The sequence below is a fragment of the Halichoerus grypus genome, chromosome 5, assembly GCF_964656455.1.
Source record: "Halichoerus grypus chromosome 5, mHalGry1.hap1.1, whole genome shotgun sequence".
Taxonomy (NCBI): Eukaryota; Metazoa; Chordata; class Mammalia; order Carnivora; family Phocidae; genus Halichoerus; species Halichoerus grypus.
In genome coordinates, this window is record NC_135716.1 from 135,435,847 (window position 1) to 135,458,448 (window position 22,602).

The 22,602-nt window shown below is 40.5% G+C and overlaps 2 long non-coding RNA genes across 5 annotated transcripts in view; both read left to right on the top strand.

Moving 5' to 3' along the window:
- LOC118546969 (uncharacterized) overlaps window positions 1–14,201 on the top strand; it is a 72,413-nt gene extending 58,212 nt beyond the window's left edge. For all 4 annotated transcript variants that reach the window (XR_013448142.1, XR_013448141.1, XR_013448144.1 and 1 more), the window contains 3 exons: window positions 11,834–12,528; window positions 12,627–12,794; window positions 13,093–14,201. This is a non-coding gene — a long non-coding RNA (uncharacterized LOC118546969). The remainder of the gene's footprint in view (window positions 1–11,833; window positions 12,529–12,626; window positions 12,795–13,092) is intronic.
- Window positions 1–22,602, top strand: part of LOC144381919 (uncharacterized) — a 436,617-nt gene that overhangs the window by 239,479 nt on the left and 174,536 nt on the right. The gene's annotated exons all lie outside the window — the stretch shown is intronic.

The following is a 22,602-nucleotide window of genomic DNA, read 5'->3' on the forward strand; positions in this document are numbered from 1 at the left end:
CTCATAGTACACTATATGTTAACTAACTAGAATTTAAATAAAAACTTGAAACATTAAAAAAAAAAGATTTTCGGGTGCCTGGGTGGCTTAGTCTGTTAAGTATCTGACTCTTAATCTCAGCTCAGGTCTTGATCTTGGGGTTGTGAGTTCAAGCCTCATGTTGGGCTCCATGCTGGGTGTGAGCCTACATTTAAAAAAAAATAGATTTTATTGGTCACGTGAGTGTTCTGATACTTTTAATATAGTTGTATTTTTTTTTTTAAGATTTATTTATTTAGGACACCTGGGTGGCTCAGTTGTTTAGGCATCTGCATTTGGCTCAAGTCATGATCCCAGGATCCTGGGATAAGCTCTGCGCTGGGTTCCTTGCTCAGCAGGGAGCCTGCTTCTCCCTCTGCTGCTCCCCCTGCTTGTGCTCTCCCTCTCTTTCTGACAAATAAATAAAATCTTTAAATATTTATTTATTAGAGAGAGAGAGAGCACGAATGACATGAGCGGGAGGGAGAGAGAATCTCAAGCAGACTCCACACTGAGCACAGAGCCCTACGTAGAGCTCAATTTCACAACCCTGAGATCACGACCTGAGCTGAAACCAAGAGTGAGACACTCAACCAACTGTACCACCCAGGTGCCCCTAGTTGTGTTTTTACATAACTTTAATACTTGAATAACATTTTATATTATTTTATATTTTATATATAAATTTTTAACATATCATATTTATATATTATCTTTATATTCAATCCAACATTCTTAGTTGTCAGTTTCTGTAGTCAAGTGTCTGAAGTAAGCTGCTCCTGAGACTAGCTCCTGGACTCGTGTCCACTGAGGTCTCACAGTTGTATCTCTGGTTTTCTGCTCTTCTCTGTTGCCCAAGTCAAAAGTGGAATATTTGATAGGATGGTCATTTTTCTCCACTTGGTCAGGAGCAGGTGGTATACCTCAGCTGACAGTGGTCCACCATGGTTCTTATCAGCACCAGCACCACAGACTTCTTTGATTCTCTGCCACATCCTCTATGCATTGTCTTCATCTCTACTTCTACTGGGGGTCATCTTGACCACCCTCATGACAGCGTTATTATCTCTCAACTGAGCCAAGTTCTGTGTCCCTTTACAGGAGATGCAAGAAGACCTGTCCCTTCCTCACCACACAGGAGCTAATGGGGCTCAATTTGGGCCCTCTTTGTACCCTCTAGTCTGCTCTCTTTCCTCCCCTGGGCCCACTCCATGTGCTGCTGACTCACCTTAATCAGTGATTTCCTTCTTGAATCCCAAGTAGGAAGCAGAGGAGAAGCTCTCTGGTCCTTAGCCTTCCCCTCAACCAGTCTCACACCCCTTTCCTCTCTGGGACTTACTCCTGGGATCAAGAAAACTTCTCACTAACTGGCTTTCCTAACTCCAACTCCCACCTTCTGCCTACAATCCATTGGCACAGGAAGAAGGCTGAAGCAGCCCACTTCCTCAACATCATATCCTCGTTCTGTCCAAGGACAGCAAGCTCAACGGTCTAGTCATTATAGGTGGACACAGTTGTCTCATTGTGCTAAAAAAGAAACTCCATGATCTAGTCTACCAGGTTTAACCCTGGTTATGTCAATGGTTAGGAAAAGGAATGTGGAAAATTTCTTCTCTCTCACCTTTTTTTCTGGCTTCCTAAATAACTATTTTGATCAAAAATCCTATTTTGGATGTTAGAAGCTGATTTTTAACCCTTCCTTTATTAATTCCCACTTTAAGAATCCTAATCCCAATCTCCACATAGCACTCTCAGGCAAATATGCTTCAGGCCAACTAAGGAAAAGATCATATGCATGAAAATGTAAAAGAAAAAGCATATTTGGGGCACCTGAGTGGCTCAGTCAGTTGAGCATCCAACTCATGATTTCAGCTCAGGTCATTATCTCATGGGTCATGGGATCGAGCCCTGTGTTGGGCTCCCCACTCAGTTTGGGATTCTCTCACTCTCCCTCTGCCTCTCCCCCAACTCACACACTCTCCCTCTCTCTCTTAACTAAATCGTAAAAAAAAGAAAAAGTATATTAATATATTCCATAAATATCCAAGTTTCACATATATACATATATTATTTTTAATCAAAAGCATTTGTATTATTTATTGCTGTGTAGTAAGTTATGCCAATATTTAGTGGCTTAAGATAATGAACACTTAATATTTCATAATTTCTATAGGTCATAAAATTTGGAAGTGGCTTAGTTTGGTGATTTTGGCTCAGGCTCTCATAGGATGTTACAGACCAGATGAGAGAGAGGGCTACAATCTCCTGAAGGCTTGACTGAGGCTGAACTTTCAAGTTTACTCCCATGGCTATTAGCGGGATGCTTCAGTATCTCATGACATGGCACCTGGCTTCCCTCAGAACAACTAATCTGAGAGACAAGAGAGGGAGCGGAAAGCCATCATGCCTATTATGTCCTAGTCTCTGAAGTCACACACTGCCACTTTTGCTTCATTCCAGTCATTAAAAATGGGCCATTAAGTCCAGCTCATACTCAAGGGTAGGGGAATTAGGCTCAACCTCTTAAAGGTGGCGTCAAAGAATTTGTGGACATTTTAAGCCACCACAGTATTCACAATCACGTATTACCCCCTTCCTATGTGCCAGTGTGTAAAAACCAACAACAAACCAAGATTCCTGCAAGGTAGAGCTTGGAGTCTAGTGGGTACATGAACATGAAAACAGGCAATTACAGTACACTGAGGTATGGGTCCTCGTTTTCTCCCATGTAATATGGGGGACAATATATGTGAAAATGCTTTTGTATAAGTGTCACTTAGCCAAAGTGATCAGGAGCTGAGATTCAAGAGGGAAAATACCTGCATTCAAATCTCAGCTCTGCCCTTTACTGGCTATGTGAGCCTGGGTCACTAACTCATCTCTGTGCCTCAGCTTCCTCATCAGTAAGATGGGAGAATAACAGTATCAAACTTGCAGGGTCCTTGTGAGGATTAAATGAGTTAGCATATGGAAAGGCTTAAAAGATACCTGGAACAAAGCAAGGGCTAGTTATCACAGCTGTCAACTGCAAGCTGCTTCAGAAATGAAAGGTAATATTATTCTAATTTCTGAGTCTAAGTACATACCCTTATGCCTGTGTTATTGAAAAGGAAGTTAACTTTAAAAAATGTTTAATGATGTATTTGTACTTTTATCTTTTTAAGCACATGACACATGTAGTAAAGTGAATGTCACTCTTCATCTCTACCCTACCCACTCATTCATCCCACTTCCTTCCCCAGAGGAAACCACTTTAACAGTTTCATGAATGTTCTTTCAGAAATTTTTCTACCTATTTAAAAGCTATGTACTTTCCTATAAATGGAATCGTATTATACATCTCTGCTACTTTACTTGCTTTTTCTGTTAATAATTTTACTGTTAATAGGTAACAGGGCTTCTCATGTTAATGATCACAGCTTTAAATCATTCCTTTTAATGACCAGAGGAAATTTTGTAGGATAGATACACTGTCAATTCTGTAAGCATTCTTCTACTGATGGCCATCCATGTTGATTCCAACTTTTTATTATTATAAACAGTTGTGTAATAAACATAAACATTTAAATAGACTTTCTAACCTTCAAAGACTTCATGAATATATATGTTTTTGATTAAGACCTGTTAAACTCATTGAACCTATAAAAGTCTCATGAAAAAGTCTATAGAGGGGTGCCTGGGTGGCTCAGTTGGTTAAATGTCCAACTCTTGATTTCAGCTCAGGTCTTGATCTTGGGTCATGAGTTTGAGTTCCGCATTGGGCTCCATGCTGGGTTTAAATTTTTGAGTCTACAGAAATTTAGACCTTTTAGCTTGACATCCAGGAATTTCTCCAATGTGAACTCAAACTATTTCTCCAATTTTGTTGCTTAGTGCTTTTGCACAAACTCCATACCTAGACAAATTGTCTTACACAATATTACTAGAACACACCATACACATTTTTGCCTTCAGGCCTTTGACTAGGAAAGGTCTTCCTAATCCCCTCGGCATTTCTGTCCTACCCTTCTGCAGTGGGTAACAGTGAGGTGGTCTGTCCATCCCATAGAAGTGGGCCCTTGGTTTCCTACTTGATCACAATTGTTTGGACCAGGAGTTGACACCAGACTCAAGCTATGCAAATCAGTCTCCTTGTGGAACTTGGAAATGGGACTAAAAATGAGCATCTCTTTAGGTGGCCGGACTTGGGTCACCATGGGAGCTGTGGGATGGTTATCTGATCCATGGGGGCAAGAAATGCAGCCAAAGCTGGCTGGTAGAGACAGAAGAATGAGATAGAATTATAGAGAGGAGATGAGACACAGTCTGGGTGTTTTCCCAAAATAGCACCTGGATCTTCTTCTATCCAAGGACCCAGTAACACTCCTGTCTTGGATTCTGTCAAAACTGGGTTTACTAAAGCTGGTTTTAACTATTTACATTCAAAAAAGTGGATCCCATTGTATCTTCCTGGAATGTTGAGCCCCCGTTACTCTGATCTGTGAGGGCCTGAACTTGCATGCACTAGTGGAACTTGGAACTTAAACAATTCATTTTGGCCACTTTGTTTCAAAATCAGGACTATCCAACATTACTGTGCAAAGAGGAATTCTAGATGAGGAAGATAAAGATCAACACTTTTTATTTTTTAAACTTTTAACCATCTTGGATGGACCTTTCTAAGGCAGATGGCAAAAATTACCTAGCTTATTAAATCAAGTGCGTGACTATTTAGTCATCTCTGGATGATTCAAACTACACATTATGAAGATCAAACATTTTATACACAAGGCATAATTCAGTGAGTCTCTAGGTTCATCTAACATAATGAGCACCTGCCACTAAAGCAGAATAAAATAAGCCCCCTTTTTCAAGAGGAAAATGAGACATCAGATGAGTCTCCCTTTAAGAATGGAAACTGTTGTAATTCAAGAAAAACTGTGAAGCAAACCACCTAGACCTAAAGATAATTTCAAATTCAGATGCTAGACTGTAAGATATTTCAGTCTTTGCAGAAGGGAAAGCTAAGTTTATGATTTCGTGAGCTACTCATGGAGCTTAATGATTCATCATTTCCGTTACCAAATAAGATTTAATTTTACCGTGTTCAAGTCTCTCCATGGGAAAAAACAGATTTTTCTCTGTTGCTTCCTCACAGTTGTGTGCAGAGATAAAATCTCTCTTGCTATCAAGCCCATATTCATTGTTTACCTCTATGTTAGTGCCGACTCAAGGTTGGTGAAACAGATTTAGTTGTGGGAATGTTCTAAAATGGGTGTAGCTGGTGTCCAATCAAAAGAGTTTGTAAATTATATTTACTACTAAACTTATGATGATCTTATTTTGTTGTTTGGTTTAGAACGAAGCCCCTTGTTTCCACCTACAAAACCTTCAGTGTAATTTTTTGTTTTGTTTTTAATTGAATAGTTTTTGTTTTAATCATGCTCACATAAGAATGTATAAGACATAAATGTACATTCTGAAGAATAAGAATAAAGTAAGCATTCTGTCTAGCTCCCCACAGTTAAGAAAAGAACATTTTCCTTGTCAAAGAAACTTCCTGTGTGGGCCTCCTCAATTGCTTTCCCCTCCCTACACTGCTGAGATAATCAATGTTCTGATTTTTAGGATAATTATCCCCTTAGTTTCTTTAGTTTTATGACCTATGCTCATCCCTGAACAAGAGTATTTAGTTTTGTCTGTTTTGAACTAGTATAAACAGAATCATATTGTATATTTTCTTCAGGGGTTTGCTTCTTTCAACCTTGTGTTTGCATTATCTATGTTGGTGTGTGTAGCTGTTCATTATTTTCATTGCTGTATAGTAGTCCCTTTTATGAATGTAAAATAATTAATTATATATTCAACCCTTGGTGGACATTTGGATTGCTTCCAGTTTCTTATTATTATGAACAATGCTGCTATAAACATCCATGTATATATTTCCTAGTGCCAGAGTTTCTAGTTGAAGGTATATAATAACTGGGAGAATTGTAAAATCATAGGATACTAACATGTTCAGTCTTAAAAGGTACTGTGAAGTTGTTTTTTTAAGTGCTTATACAAATTTGTGCCTTTTTTTTAAAGATGTATTTATTTATTTGAGAGAGAGAGAGTAGGGGGAAGGGGCAGAGGGAGAGGGAGAGAATCTCAAGCAGACTCCCCACTGAGCATGGAGCCCAAGGCAGGGTGCTATCCCACAACCCTGAGATTATGACATGAACTGAAATCAAGAGTTGGACACTTAACCAACTGAGCTATCCAGGCACCCCACAAATTTATGCTCTTATCTGTAATGTATAAGAGTTCCCATTGTTCCATAGTATTTTCCACATTTGGAATGGCCAAACATACTTTCATCAATCTGATGGATACGTAAAAATATTTCAGTCTGGTTTTACTTTGCATTTTACACCTTACTGCTAACATTGAGCATCTTTTCATATGTTTAATGGCTATTTGAGTTTCTCCTTTTGTGAGGTATCTGTCTTTTGTCCATTTTCCTATTTTGTGTTTGTTACTAATTTGTAAGTGTTCTTTGTATCTGTTTTTTTTAAAGATTTATTTATTTATTTGAGAGAGAGAGAGAAGGGCAGAGGGAGAGAGAGAGAATCTAAAGCAGACTCCCCACTGAGTGCAGAGCCTGATGCAGGGTTCCATCCCATGACCCTGAGATCATGACCTGAGCTGAAATCAAGAGTCAGACACTTAACTGACTAAGCCACCCAACGCCCTTCTTTGTGTATTTTTGATACTACTCTTTTATTACTTAAATGTGTTGCAAATATGCATCTTCTCCCAGAGGATGGTAGGTATTTTATGAAGTTTTTTGATGAATAAATGTTCTCAATTTTAATATAGTCTAATTTACCAATCTTTCCTCTTATATTTATACATTTTATGTCTTAAGAAAACTTTCCCTAGCCCAGGAAAAAATTTTTATGGTTTACCTTTTACATTAGATTTTTAATTCACTTGGAGATTATTTATATGTATGGTATGAAGTAAGGATCCAATTTTATTTTTGTAACTATAAATACCCAGACATCCCAGCACTATTTATTGTAGGCTCCATCATTTCTCCTTTATTCTTCAGTGCCTGCCCCTTTGTCTATATATTTGTGGATCTAGGTCTGCCCTCTCTCTTCAAATTCATTGATTTATTCTTCTATGCTTGAACCATTACCGTATTATCTTCATTATAATGACTTTATAAATGTTAATATCTTGACGGCAAGCCCCTACCTTCTTCTTCTTCAAGAATGTCTTGGCTATTTTTGGCCTTTTGACTTTCATATATATTTTAGAATCAAGTTGTCAAGTTCCACCAAAAAAAAGTCTGTTGAGATTTTAATTGGAATTGTAACTAAATCTATAGATCAGTTTGGGGAAGAATTCATATCTTTAAATGTTAAATCTTCAAGTCCATGAACATAGCATATCTCCATTTCTCTAGGTCCTTTTTAACAACATTCAATAAAGTTTTATGTTTTTCTTGTATATATTTTGTTAGATTCATTCCTGGGTAATTTTTTTAACATATAAATTTGGATGCTACCACAAATGTCCTAGGTGTTAACCTTCTTTGCTTTCATTTGTGAACTGGTATTTAGAAATCAATTACTTTGTAATTGTATTATTCCAAGGCTGCTGTAACAAGTTGCCACAAACTTAGTGGTATAAAACAACAGAAATTTATTATCTCACTGTTCTGTAGTTCAGAAGTCCAAAATCGGTTCCACTGGGCTTAAAATCGAGATGTTGGAAGGGTTTTGCTGCTTTCTGGAGGCTCTAGGGGAGAATCTGTGTCCTTGCCCTTTCCAGTTTCTAGAGCTGCCCACATGCCTTGGCTTGTAGCCCCCCTTCTCCATCTTCAAAGCCAGCAACAACAGGTTGACTGACTTATGACACAATTTTTCAGTTTTAAGGACTCTTGTGATTACATTTGGCTCACCCAGATAATCTAGAATAATTTGATCATCTTAATTTAATCACATCTACAAAGTCATTTTTGACTTGTAAGGCAAAAATTCACAGGTTTCAGGGATTAAGATCTGGACATCTTTGTAGGGGAGATGGACTTCATTCTGCCTACAATGGTAATACTGATTTTGAATCCTACAATCTTGCTAAACTCTCTTATACATTCTTATCATTTATCTATAAATTCTTTTAGGCTTTCTGCATATACAATCAAATCATTTGCAAATAATGAGTTTTGTTTTGTCCTTTACAATGAGTGTGTGTGTGTGTGTGTGTGTGTGTGTGTGTGTGTGTATTTTTCCTACCTTTAATGCCAAGGTAAAACAAAAAGAATGGCTGGGGAAAAAATTCAAAAAACCAAAAATACTGACTGGGACTTCTAATATAATGTAAAATTCGAGTTATTACGTCAGGCAATCCTGTTTTGTTTCAGATCTCTAATGGAATACTTTCAGCATTTCACCATTAAGCAGAATATTTGATGTAGGCTTTTTTCTCCTGAAATTGAGATGATCATATGATTTTTCTCCTCTAATCTGTTAATTACATTAATTACATTAATTGATTTTCTAATGTTAAACCAACCTCCCTTTCTGAGAAAAACCAGACTTGGTCATTGCATTTTAGTAGTTATCCTAATGAGTGATTATGGGCCTTTTATTTTCCTTTCTTGTATGCATTATCCTAATTAGGTTATTGTAGTTAGGTTATAACAGCCTCATAAAATTAGTCATGGAGGGTACCTACTTTTTCTGTTCTCTGAAGTAGTTTGTGTAAGATTGGAATTATTGGTTACTGCATTGGTTTTAATAAAATTGCTGAGTTTCTAAACCTAAGCTGCATTGTGAAGCTTTGTACATTCTTCAACATGTCTGTGTCTAGTGCTTTAATATATAATTACTCAATCCAGGGAGATTTGAGGTATTATCTCTCTCTCTCTCTCTTTTTTTCTGATAGGGAAACTGAAGCTAAACAGGTTACATATATGCCTAAAGATCATATAGTTACTAATTGGCCTACCAGAACTTGAATTGAGACTTCTTGGCTCTGAATCCATTGTTCAACACTACATTCTCATTGATACTCTCCAGAAGTATTGATATCTTGGCTGCCATGAGTTTACATTTTTTCAAAAAATTTTTATGGTGTCTCTGTCTCTTCCTTTGATGGTATTTCTTGCCATCACTTTTCTCCTTTCTTTCTCTTTGGCCCACTATTTCCTTATTTCTTATATGCTGTGCTCCCAGAGACAAAAATAGGTTACTCTTTTGTAACAGTAGATAGCCTCTGAGGGACATTCTTAGAAGTAAGGAGCATGAGCTTTGTGACATCCATTTCAAACAGGCTCAGAAGATTTTATTATTCTTTTTGTTTCTCTTAGGTTGCTAGACTGTTAATTATCTTTATATTTATATGTCCTACACTTTGCTACTCAAAGTGTAGTCTGTGGACCAGCAGAAATGGCATCTCCTTGGAGCCTGTGGACCAGCAGAAATGGCATCTCCTTGGAGCCTGGTCCCATCCCAGAACCAATAAATCAGAAGCTGCATTTAGCAATCTTGCTAGGTGATTCCTGTGGACATTAAAGTTTGAGAAACATTGGCCTACATCACCAATTAGACTATAAAATCTTTGAGAACTCCTTATACCTTTTCCTATCCCCAGTTCCAAGCACCATGCCTCACGCGGAACCACACACTCATGAAATGAAGTCTGTGGTGATGATTTTATAAAACACATGGCAAATCAGAATCCTCAGTTCTGGTTTTGACTGTGTCAGGAACTCCATCTATTGTTTAATTTCAACAGCCTTCAGTTTCTCGTCTATAAAATGAAGGAGTATAATTACATTTTTTTCTAATGACCCCCCAAATTCCAATGCTACACCATGACTGATAAATCTCTCAGTTAAACTAATAAATGCTAACAATTGAGATTGTCCTGAGGTATTTCCTTTGCAAAAATTTGACACGAATTACACAATGGTGTTGAATGAAATATGTAATATGTGAAAAAGTATCACTTGCATCCAAATAGGTTGTTATTGTTAAGATCTCCGTTGGAAAAGATGGCTTTTGTTTGATCAGATGCCTTTTTTCAAGCAGTAAAGCAGTGTAATAATAGGGGCCAACATTTTGTGTTTCTAAAGTTCAGGTTCAGTAGTCTGGTATAATGGCCAACTGAAAATTGCAGTGTGGGAAAACATAGGAGGTGATGCTTTGATTTCATGAACATTGTGTAGGATTATCAAACCAAAATTGACATATTCTACCTTAGCTGCCTAGAATTTCAAATTTTTCTAGCAATTCTGTTTTCATTCTCACCTTCAAGATATTAGAGGTAGAGACAGGGTAGAGAGAGCAGAGTTAAAAAAAGATTGCCCCAGTTCAGAGTGTATCCGGCTGACCTACAAAATGAGACATTTCATGATTTGATCTGCTGTTCTATCACTGGAACCCCTCTTCCCCATCTTCTTGGAGAAGAATTTGTATTTGGATGTTATTGTTGTAACTGTATCATAATCATCATGGTGGAAACCATTGTTGACAGCCCACAAAAGAATGAAGTTTTACTCCTGATTGCCACTTACAGTTTTGATTCCTTCGCCCTTAACATCTACTTGTTTGGCAATTCTGTTCCCTAAATTAGACATTTGGTATACTTGGTCAGCCTTGAAACTTCAAAGACAACAAGCTGTCCAGCCATCTGCATGACTGTCATTGAAGTCCCTTGTGTTCTCACAGATTGCAGCTTGTCTATTCTGAAAGATGAGCTACAAATCTATTCTGAGCCTGAGCAAAATATCTGACCAGTCTCAGAGCAAACCTGACAGTTACTCATAAGTCTAGCAGTTCCCATGCAAAACACCAAACACTGTACTTAAAAAAGTAAGGCTAGTGGCAAATGGTATCTTCCATACCATTTTGGAGAAGCACTATTGTTTCTTTCTTTCTTCTTCTTCTTAGCCTATTTTGTGCTTAACTTATGGGGATAAGACAAAAAATGCCTTGCAAACATCTTTCTTTGGCATTGCCAAATTCAGCCTATTACATGCATGTATTGTGTTTGGGAGTCGTTGCTTTGTTCTGTTTATTTTAGATAGGTAGGAAGAGGGCGTAGACTAAGGATCTGTAGAGCTTACTGCAGAAGGCATTTTATTTTCGTATAGAGGGGAAAGTACACCCATCTCATAAATACGAAGTATTTCAAGTTGAAACGAGAGGCAAATTCTATTCCTGCTTTCCATATTAATTAGCTAGGTAACCCTGGGCAAGTCAACCTCTAAATTTCATATGCAAATTGAAAGCTTTGGTCTACACACAGCCATTTAAATTCCTCCTTCAACTGTTCATTCAGTCTCTATCTATTCAGTACCTACTATGCACCATCAACAACACTGATTCTTGGAGAGCTCAAAATTTTGTCTCCACGCCTTTAAGCAATTCACTCCTCGTCCTCCTTTAAAACCGGAAATCTTCCCCAAATAGATTGAAACACTTTTTCTGTCTGAAAATATACACGGGGAAAAGAAACGTGTCGGTTGCAATCAACCTAGAGCGGACTAGTACCCGCAGGCTAGTAGCTGTTCTTTCTTTGGAAAGGGCACGCTCTGCATGGTAAAGGGCTACCCAGTCACCCGGAGAAATACAATTTCAAGGGCGCCTGGGGTCAGAGTGGGATACCCAGCCGCTCCTTTCTCGGCGGAGGCAACCTGGGAAACATTTTTGGGCTCCGTCCGAGTCACGCGGCAATTCCACGGCAGGAATTGTGCAATGGGGCGAGTCGGGCGGGCGGCCGGGGTGGAAAGAAGCGGGGGAGGCTGCCACAGTGCCAACTTTTTTTTCCTCCCTAGGGAACCGTGAGGCGCGACGGCGCGGCCAGGACGGCGGGGATCCGGACGGCCCCAAGGCCGGGCCAAGGAAGCCTCGCTTCGCTGCAGAGGCGGCGAGTAGAGAAGCGCGTGGGGGCCGTCCCCGCTCGGCGCCAGAGACCGCCCCCGCGCGCTTCCCGGGACTCCGCCGGGGGCCGCGGGCCGAGGGGGCGGGAGCGAGAGCGGGAACGGCGACCCCGGGCGGGGGGGGCGAGGCGGACCGCAGACTAGCCACGGCGACCGCGGCGGGGAAATCCGGGCCCGTACTTTCGGTTAGAACACCCGGGCTTCCAGCGGCGCCGCGCCCCCGCCCCCGCCGGCCGGCTCGCGCTTTCGGACGGTGACGCAGCCGTCCGGCTACGCAGAAGTCTGCGCGGAAGCCCGGAACCTCCCGGGCCGCCGGCGCCTCCCCGCCGCCCCCGCGCTGCCCGCAGCCCGCGCCTCCCCGCGCGCCTGCCCCGGGGCCTGTGCGGGGGCCGCCCGGGGAGCCCAGGCGGGACGCGCTCTCTGGGCGCAGGCTCGCTGATAAACCTTCGGTCGGCTTCATCACTCATGTCACTGTCTTAGTGACGTGCGTACTATTATTAGCGTCACGTAGAGGTGAGGAAACAGGCTCAAAAAACATCAAGTTACGTGCTTGAAGTCAAACGGAAGGCAGAGCTGCGAAGCAAATCCAGGTTTGTCTTGACACAGCTGTATGTCCTACTTCTCTTGGATCAGCCTCTTCCCGGCTTTCTTTTTTTTTTTTTAAAGATTTTATTTATTTATTTGATAGAGACACAGCGAGAGAGGGAAGGAAGCAGGCTTCCCGCAGAGCGGGGAGCCCGATGTGGGGCTCGATCCCAGGACCCTGGGATCATGACCTGAGCCGAAGGCAGACGCTTAACGACTGAGCCACCCAGGCGCCCTCTTCCCGGCTTTCATTCCAGTGAGCAGCAAACAGGTAACAGGTGGGACAGGTACACTGAGAGGTGGAGCCCCTCTTTGTGGGGCAGCGGGGCAGTTTGCTTCTGGTTGGTGCTCACTTTTGCCCAAGTGTGCCGTAAACATATTGTTGTCCATGTGTACCACGAAGTGGACAAGGTTGGAAAGCATTTCGCAGAACTTCTGCCACACCATATATTGGGATCAGGGACACCTAACATAAAGGATCTACTGGAGGATTAAAGAAGACAGTGTTTACATGGGTGCTAGCACCTCAAAGATCCTCAATACATAATAATTCTCTTTTCTTTTTGCAGCGCTCCCAGGGACATCTGGGCACTCACCCTTCTAACACTGGAGAGGGGACGCAGTCATTTTTGGTCAGTACCCTCTCTGATAGATGAAAGATTTAATCCACTCCATGGGAAAATCACTTACCCCCATCTCCATCTAATTAGTGACAGACGGCGAGCTAGGGGCCCTGTCTCTTGGAAGCGTGCAAGGGCTCTTGCCACCTCACCTCCCTTTTCCTCCCAGAACCTTCAGAACAGCTCAGAGGCCAGAATGTGACTTCCTCGGAGACCTGATGACGGTGATGTGGGCGGGGACCTCCGGGAAGGAGGAGGAAGTCAAGTCACCGGGTTCACAGCTGGCCTGTCTGCCATGCCCTAGAGAGGGACCCAGCACCTCAGGCGTGGGGCCAGCCCTACCGGCCTGGGCCTCTTTGCTGGCTTGGTCCCCTTTTGGAAGAGCGGCAGCCCAGTAAAAGATAAAGTGGGGGGGTGGGGGGGGGATGGCTTCTGGCTGTGGAATGTCCAAGTACATGTAGATTAGGGTAGGAAGGAATAAGCTGGCTTTCGAATTTTCTCCTGGATGGGACGGAGTCCTTCCATGGCAAATGATTTCAGGGTCAGCAGAGAATTTTGAGAGGAGTTTATCTTGAAAAGTGAAGCATGCTAATGCAAGTTTTCTAACTGCCAAATCTTGGGAACTGTTTGGGTTTTAAAATCATTGAGCACTGGAGCAGCTGTTTTTCCCTTCCAAGCCTCTATTTTGTGAAATGAGGCTAAAATACCTGGGCAGCCCTTTTCCCTTGGGCACCCTGGAATGCTGGGACTATGAATGGCATCTCAGAAGAGTTGGAGCTCCAAAGGGAAGTCGGACCACGAAAGGACAGGACTCTCTCCTTTGAAAACAAAGTCCTCCTTTTTTTAATCACAAAAGTAATTACTACTCATTGTATACAAGTTAGATTTTTTTTTTTTTTTTGGAATCAGAAGGAAGATAAAAAAATTGAAATCCCACACCCAGGAAACCACTGTTGACAATTCGATGTATAGCATTAAATGTAAGCAGAGTGAACACACTGCTTTTTTCCTTGAACAGCTTTTTTTCCTTGAATAAAATATCATGACATGCCACTAAATATTTTCCATATATGTTTCTATTTTTTTCCATACATGTTTTAAATGGGTATTTAGTATTCCACTGTGTGTTTATTTAGCTGAAGTCCAACTAAAGGATTAAAATTGTGTCCAGGATTTTGCTATTGAAACAGCAATGAAGTGTGAGCTTTGCAGCTAAATCTTTGAGCACATTCTCAATTATTTGTATAGGTAAATTTCCTAGATGTGGTATTTCTGGGTCCAGGGATGAAGATTGCTCTACAGTGACCTTTTAAGCTTGATTCCCTCCACCCCATCCCAACCCCAGTGTTTTCCCAGACTTTCTGTACCATTTATTCACCAAGAATTTATTGAACAACCATCACATGCCAGACCCGCCTGGATACAGAGATGAATACTTTGTAGCAGTAGGTGCCATAAATGTCAGAGAAAGCTTTGGGTAGTCAGATGCCCAGTTTGAGGAAGGTCATAAAAAACCAGTTGAGTTTTTTAAAAATTCAATTTAATTAACATATAATATATTATTAGTTTCAGAGGTAGAAGTTAGTGATTCATCAGTTGCATATAACACCCAGTACTCATTACATCAAGTACCCTCCTTAACGCCCATCACCCAGGTACCCCAGCCCCCAGCCCCTCCCCTCCAGCAACCCTCAGTTTGTTTCCTATAGTTAAGAGTCTCTTATGGTTTGTCTCCCTCTCTGTTTTTGTCTTATTTTATTTTTTTCTTCCCTTTCCCTATGTTCCTCTGTTTCGTTTCTTAAATTCCACATATGAGTGAAGTCATATGATGTTTGTCTTTCTCTGACTGACTTATTTTGCTTAGCATAATACTCTCTAGTTCCAACCACATTGTTGCAAATGGCAAGATTTCATTCTTTTTGATGGCTGAGTAATATTCCATTGTGTATGTATACTACCTCTTCTTTATCCATTCATCTGTCGATGGACATCTTGGCTCTTTCCACAGTTTGGCTATTGTGGACATTGCTGCTATAAACATTGGGGTGCAGGTGCCCCTTTGAATCACTATGTTTGTATCCTTTGGATAAATACCTAGTAGTGCAATTGCTGGGTCATAGGGTAGCTCATTTTTACCTTTTTAAGGAACCTCCACACTGTTTTCCAGAGTGGCTACAACCAACTTGCATTCCCACCAACAGTGTAAGAGGGTTCCCCTTTCTCTGTATCCTCACCAACATCTGTCGTTTCCTGAGTTGTTAATTTTTGCCATTCTGACTGGTGTGAGGTGATATCTCCTTGTGGTTTTGATTTGTATTTCCCTGATGCCGAGTGATGTTCAGCATTTTTTCACGTCCGTTGGCCATTTGTATGTCTTCTATGGAGAAATGTCTGTTCATGTCTTCTGCCCATTTCTTGAAAAACCAGTTGAGTTTTTTGAGACCAGTGGATTTTAGGTGGGAGGAGGTTAGTGAGGAGCATTGAAAAAGGAAGGGAGGAACAATGAAAGGGTCAAGGGAGTTTTCTGTACACAAGCATGGTGGCCTAAGAGCCTGGTATGTGTTCATATATTTGGGAAAAATTTGACTTGTCTGGTGTGCTTGTACTGAGAGTAGACTTGGGAAGGAGAATAGTGACAGAATGCAAAAAAAGAAAAAAAAAAAAGCCTATTATGTCATGCTAAGAAGGTTCTGACCTTATTCACGTAGTAAATAGAGAAAGTTATTTATGGAGCCTCCAAGATCATGATGAAATTGGATCTTACCACTTAACCTACTGAAGAGCACTTCCTTCAGTAGACCCTCAAAATCATTCCTGGGGAGAAAAAACAAAAGATAGGAAAATTTGCAAAGCAAATATCCCAAAAGGATGTTGAAGTGGAAACTGCAGAGGATCAACCAAATTCAGCAGTAACTACCATGTCCATCACATTGAAGAGTGTGCTGTAGTAATCTTTAGTAAATTTGGTCATGAGTAACTTACTCTTCTCTGCTTTAAAGAGAATGGCCTTGGGGCGCTTGGGTGGCACAGGCGTTAAGCGTCTGCCTTCGGCTCTCAGGTCAGGATCCCAGCGTCCTGGGATCGAGCCCCGCATCAGGCTCCCTGCTCAGTAGAGAGTCTGCTTCTCCCTCTCCCACTCCCCCTGCTGTGTTTCCTGTCTTGCTGTGTCTCTCTCTGTCAAATAAATAAATAAAATCTTAAAAAAAAAAAGAGAATGGCCTTGATACATGTCTAGAGATTATTCCAGTTTCCTATCAGGAAAACAAATCCTAGACTAATAAATCTAAAAACATGTAGCATAGATTTTAGTATGTGAAGGCCCTTTATAAACTGTAAAGTAGTGTTCAATGAAAGACATATTTCTGGAAGGTGGTTTAATAAAAACTTTTACTTATAGACAGGGAGTCCAAAACTTAAATGCCTGCTGTGGCCAGGTAGATCATAACTTTCAACGATTCTGGAAAATTATCAGCTATTATCTCTTTGAATGTTTCCTTTCCCTCATTTTTGCTAACTCCTCAGAGAATTCTGATCACAGGCATATTAGACCTTCTAATTCTATCATCCAAGTCTTGTAATCTCTCATATTTTGTGTCTGCATTTGTATAGCTTTTTAGGATCTGACTTCTAGTTCACTAATTCTTCAGTTGTGTCCAATCTCCTTTCGCACTTGAGTTTTTAATTTCTACCCTTGTTTTCTTTCTTAGAAGTTCTGTTGGACAGTTCTGTATAGTCTCTTGTTTCTTGCTCATATCTACCAGCTTTCATTTCTTGAAACAAAGGTTCAAAGGTGAACCAATCTGTCCTCTGTCCTCTAGGCCTCCATCAGCAGGAAAAGAGAGGGATCTCTCTTGTAACCTGGGCTTCAAATAAGATCATTCCTTCCCTACCCCTCACATGAGCATTGGCAGGGGTGAAGAGGGAAGCCTAGGACTCTGTATGCTCTTGAGAAGAGACTCCACTCCCCATAAGGGTCTTACTGCCACTATCTGGCATTGCAATCCCATTTTGCCTATGTCCCTGTTTCTGTCAAGAAGCCCAGAACTCTCAGATCATCCCTCATACCCAAAGCTTATCCTCGCGTGGCTCTAAGGACAGTGAGATACCCTCTACTATAGTATTTTGTATCTCTCTCGTAGCTTTTTTCCCTACCACCTGCCATACTACATATTTTACGAGTCTCTCTCTTCTAAAATGTAACCTCCTTAAGAGCCGGGGTATTTGTTTTGTTAGCTGCTTTGTCCTCAGAGCTTAGAATATTACCTGGCAAATAGAAGGTATTAAAAAAAAAATAGTTGTTGGGTGAATTAGTATTAAACCTTCTTATTTTATATTCAGTATCTTGCCATTCCATATCCAAAGATTTTGCAAGTCTGATTTTTTTTGTCAGCTGTTGCTGCTAGCTTTTATTTACTTTGCCTTGTTTACTTGTGTGTTTTGTGGATTTTTACTCTAAGCTCATATTCCTTGGGTTTTATCTGTAGAAATTCTTTGAGGCATAGATTGAAGTTCATTCATTGAGGGATCATTTGTATTTACTTTTACTAGTTGTCTGGGGTAACTATTTACTCAGGACCAAATGAATATCCCCCTTGTTTTTGTTTTTGTTTCTGTTTTCTTTTTTAACCACAAAAGTAGGGTGAATTGGGTTGTAAACCCATGTGTATGGATATAAATTATCAAAAGACAAATATTTTCTTCAAACAAAACAAGACAATGTTATGAAAATGAAAGATTCTTACTTGTGAATAGGCTTACCTGCTGAAAACAGGTCCCTGCTGAACAGATTTTGTGCAGACAATTTAGTTCTTGTAGCCCATCCAAAAAATTTAAATACTTTTTTGAAGGCCAGGTACAGGCTTTTTGGTTAAGACCTCATTTTTAAAATTGCCTTAAGCATAAATATAGTAAGCATGGAGGGTCTTCAGTTCCTCATTTGGGTTGCCATAGAAGAAAGCAGATTGGTTTCCTCAGTCTTTCCCCATGCCTCCATACTCGTAGTTCATGTTTGCCTTGTCTCACTCAAAGGTTTCTAACATCAGATAGGTACTGTTGTGCATGTTGAGTGCTGTGTTGGTCTCCCTTCCCGAGGTATGTTTGAGTAGATTTCAAGGGATACAAAGTCGCAGTCAGTCTCTGTTTGCAAGTCACTGCATTTAGAAATAGTTTGGTGACTTTGCCTCAGATTTCCTGGATAATATTGCAGTAGATGAGAAAATTGTTCTGTTATTTTATTTATGTATGTATTTATTTTAAAGATTTTATTCATTAGAGAGAGAGTGCACACACACGCGGGCACACACAGGCAGGGGGAGGGGCAAAGGGAGAAGGAGGAGCAGACTCCCCACTGAGCAGGGAACCCCATGTGGGGCTGGATCTCAGGACCCCGAGATCATGACCTGAGCCAAAGGCAGACACTTAACGACTGAGCCACCCAGGTGCCCCTCTATGTTACTTTAAATTAGAGTGAAAGACAATTTTCTGCCCACCCAGAATTAGAAGGTAGCTTCTAGAACCTCTTTTCTGTTCACTTTCCAAGTTCAACTTCAGTTTTATTTGAATGAAACTTTCCCCAAAGATGCCCCATATCACTGGGGATTAGTTATGAAAACCTTGAAGATTAATGATTAAATGGCACTGGCCTAGTGAGAGGGGCTGTCAGTCTATCCCAGCAACTTCCGTGTTTGTTTGTTTGTTTTTTTTTAAAGATTTTATTTATTTGACAGAGCACAAGCAGAGGGAGAGAGAGAGAGAAGCAGGCTCCCTGCTGAGCAAGGAGCTCGATGTGGGACTTGATCCCAGGACCCTGGGATCATGACCCGGGCCGAAGGCAGCCGCTTAACCGACTGAGCCACCCAGGCGTCCCGCAACTTCAGTGTTTGACAGGAAGTGTCTGATGCAAATTCGAAAATTTCAGACCTGAAACTGTTCCTTTCTTCTTTCTGCATTTTTGAACCAGCTGGGTCCTCATGTGTCCAGCTCCAGAGAGGTAAATAAAATTCAAAATGGCTTAGCAGCTAGGGGCCACAGCTTTGCAGCATGAATTGTGATGGTGCCTGGAAGTTTCATCCTTCCCCTAGACTTTCCTATCCCACTTAGAGGCCAAGAGGCCAAAGTCCCTTCTGTGCTTTGACTTCTATTCTACTGTGGCTTCACCCTGCTCTTCACTGAGGTTTATATGCAAGTTAGAAAAATATCTGGCTTAAAAAGGTGCGGTCGTAACTCTGTTTTATTTCTTTAATCCCATAGTATCTTATTTCTATCTGATTCCTTTTATTATAAATCTTCTCTTGAGAATATTTTCTGTTTACTAGAAGTTTAGAGATGAGATCCGCACAGTTTGGATGCTGCCAGCAAAGGCAGAGTGACCTTTGAGGGTTACTTTTACCTTGAAGAGGTCATGAGGGTCTGAGTCTCAGCTCTTCAGTCTCAAATTTTTGTCAATACTGAGAATGGGCCCATTTTGGAGATGAACTCACATTGTCCAAGCTTATCATATACATAAAGTGATATATAAATCTAGAAGGCTGATATATTAATGTATGTGATCTTAGTGAGTTCCACTAGAAAATAAGTTCCACAAAAGATAGTCAATTCTCTGCTCTATCCCCACTGATCATTCAGTGTGCTCTATGTTAGGTGCTCAGCAAATATTTGAATGCACTATTTAATCCCTAATTGTCAGTGTTCTCTCCGTAAATAGTACCATATATCTCATTGATTGTTTTGAGAATTTTGAGAACTAATTTATAAGCATTTAGCATGGTATGTGCCACAAAGTAAGCATTCCGTAAATATCTCATCAAAGATTAGTTATCTATTAAGTTTTTATTTTATTTTTTTGCTTACTTTACTTGAAATGAAGCAACAATTGTAGTTGCTACAAATACTTGTTTTACTCCTCACCCATGTCGGGGGAAATTAGTTTGAAATATAAAAATGTGTATTGAGTGCTCACTGTATGGGTTACAAACACAATGTTTGTGCCATATAGAAACTTTTAAAGATTTTATTTATTTATTTGACAATGTGCCATATAGAAACTTTTAAAGATTTTATTTATTTATTTGACAATGTTTGTGCCATATAGAAACTTTTAAAGATTTTAATTTATTTATTTGACAGAGAGATAGACAGAAGAGCACAAGCAGAGGGAATGGCAGAGGGAGAGGGAGAAGCAGGCTCCTGCTGAGCAGGGAGCCCGATGTGGAGCTTGATCCCAGGACCCTGGGATCATGACCTGAGCCGAAGGCAGACGCTTAATGACTGAGCCACCAGGTGCCCTGTGCCATATAGAAACTTTTAATCCAATGAAGGAAGTAGACTTACAAAATAACTATATATAATACAAGGCTGCTTATGGAGCTTTAGAAAAAGGCACAGCATAGGGCTGGGGCATCCTGAGAGAGGGGGCAATCCAGCTGGCAGGAGGGTATAATGTCTGTTTGCTAATAAACTGATGCTTACGATGAGCAGGAAAGCAGTAGGAATTATATTCCTGACGCATAAAAGAAAAGTGACGGTTTAAAAGATGGTATAATTTTTAAAAGGTTATGGTTAATGTAAATTTTGTTTTCATTGTCTCATATTCTAATTCTTCCAATATTTATAATGTATATATAGTGTTGTATGGCAACTCAGAATTAATCAGAGTGTTTAATCAGTTGGAATATTCTGTTTTTCAAACTGTTTTAGACAAACACATCTTGAACTGTGTTCTACCAAGAATGATGCAGTTCTACCAAGTGACATCCTTTCATTGTATAAAAATAAAACTAAAAATTAACATATATATATAAATATTTATTTTTTGGTAATTTATAATTTGGTAGGTGTAGGTGTCTCCTCCCTCAAGTGCCAAGGTCCAGACACACAAGTTTCCTTGTTGCTTCTCTGTGCAGCAACTTTCTTTCCTGTTCCTCATTACACTGGGAGTATGGCCCCCTTTGGGTTTCCAGTTTTATGAGATTTCCCCATTTTGGGTGGACTTTACCTCGAGCTGATTTCTAATGACCCAGTCTTCTTAGATCTTCAGATTTTTCAAGAGTAGCTTGATTTTTATGTGAAATCAGCAATTTTTAAATGTTGGCAAGCAATTGAAACTTCTTTGTTTTTAAAGTGCTGTACAAGAACAACAAAAAATCACCGAGAGCCATATATGGGCTTCAGCTTCTCAGTTTATAATCTCTGTTCTAAGCAGGCAAAGCAATCAACCCATATGTATTTTATATATACAATGTAGAATACATTTTGCTAGAATGCATCTGTTAGATAATAATATCCCCAGATTTGGAGAGAAAAGTCCAATTTCAGATTTCTTTTTATTTTTCTTTATAAATGTACATGCATCTAGACTTTTTTTGTTCAGGAAATATGGTCACTGTACCTACAATATAAGGAAATGTAGGGCACAGTCCCTTACCTCACGGATTTTTTACATTCTGTGCAGTAATAGAATGTGAAATGGACTGAAGTATCAAGAGATTTAAAGAAAGATGAACACCATGAATTTACTAGCTCAGTCTGGGTCTGCTTTAAAGAAGCTGTAGTTTGGGGTGTCTGGGTAGCTCAGTCGGTTAAGGGTCCGACTCCTGATTTCGGCTTAGGTCGTGATCCCAGGGTCATGATCTCAGGATGGTGAGATAGAACCCATGTTAGGCTCTGTGCTCAGTGGGGAATCTGCTTGAGATTCTCTCTCTTCTTCTCCTTCTGCCCCTCCCCCTGCTCATTCTCACTCTCCTTCTCTCTTTCTCAAAATAAATAAATAAATAAATAAAGGAGCTGCAGGTAGGGTGGGTGTGATGGCACTAGAAGGAAATGGGCAGATATCTGATATTTAGAGGAAGTTGTGACAGGAGTTGATAACTGAATGAATGTAGTGTAAGAATAAGGGAGAAATAGTATTTGTGCTTCTGTAATTGGGAAAATTCTAACCAAGCACAGTGTTGCATGACTATCCAAAGGGTGCCTTCAGTGATTACTTTGAAGGAAATAAAAGTGCTCAATGTCCTTTTCCTTTTGGTTTGTTCATTTCTTATAAACCAAAGGCAGTGTGAAAGATTTTCTAATTTCTCGTCGTGTGCTCACATGGCAGAAACAGGGCTCCACCCTCGTGAACTAATCACCTCCCCGAAGTCTCCCCTCTGATTCCTTCATATTGGGGGTTAAGATTTCAACATATGAGGGGCTCCTGGGTGGCTCAGTTGTTAAGCGTCTGCCTTCGGCTCAGGTCATGATCCCAGGGTCCTGGGATCGAGCCCCGCATCAGGCTCCCTGCTCCGCGGGGAGCCTGCTTCTCCCTCTCCCACTCCCCCTGCTCGTGTTCCCTCTCTCGCTGTGTCTCTGTCAAATAAATAAATAAAAATCTTAAAAAAAAAAAAAAGATTTCAACATATGAATTAGGTGGGGGCGGGGGGGACACGGACATTCCATTTAAGGCAGTTGGGCCATGTATTACAC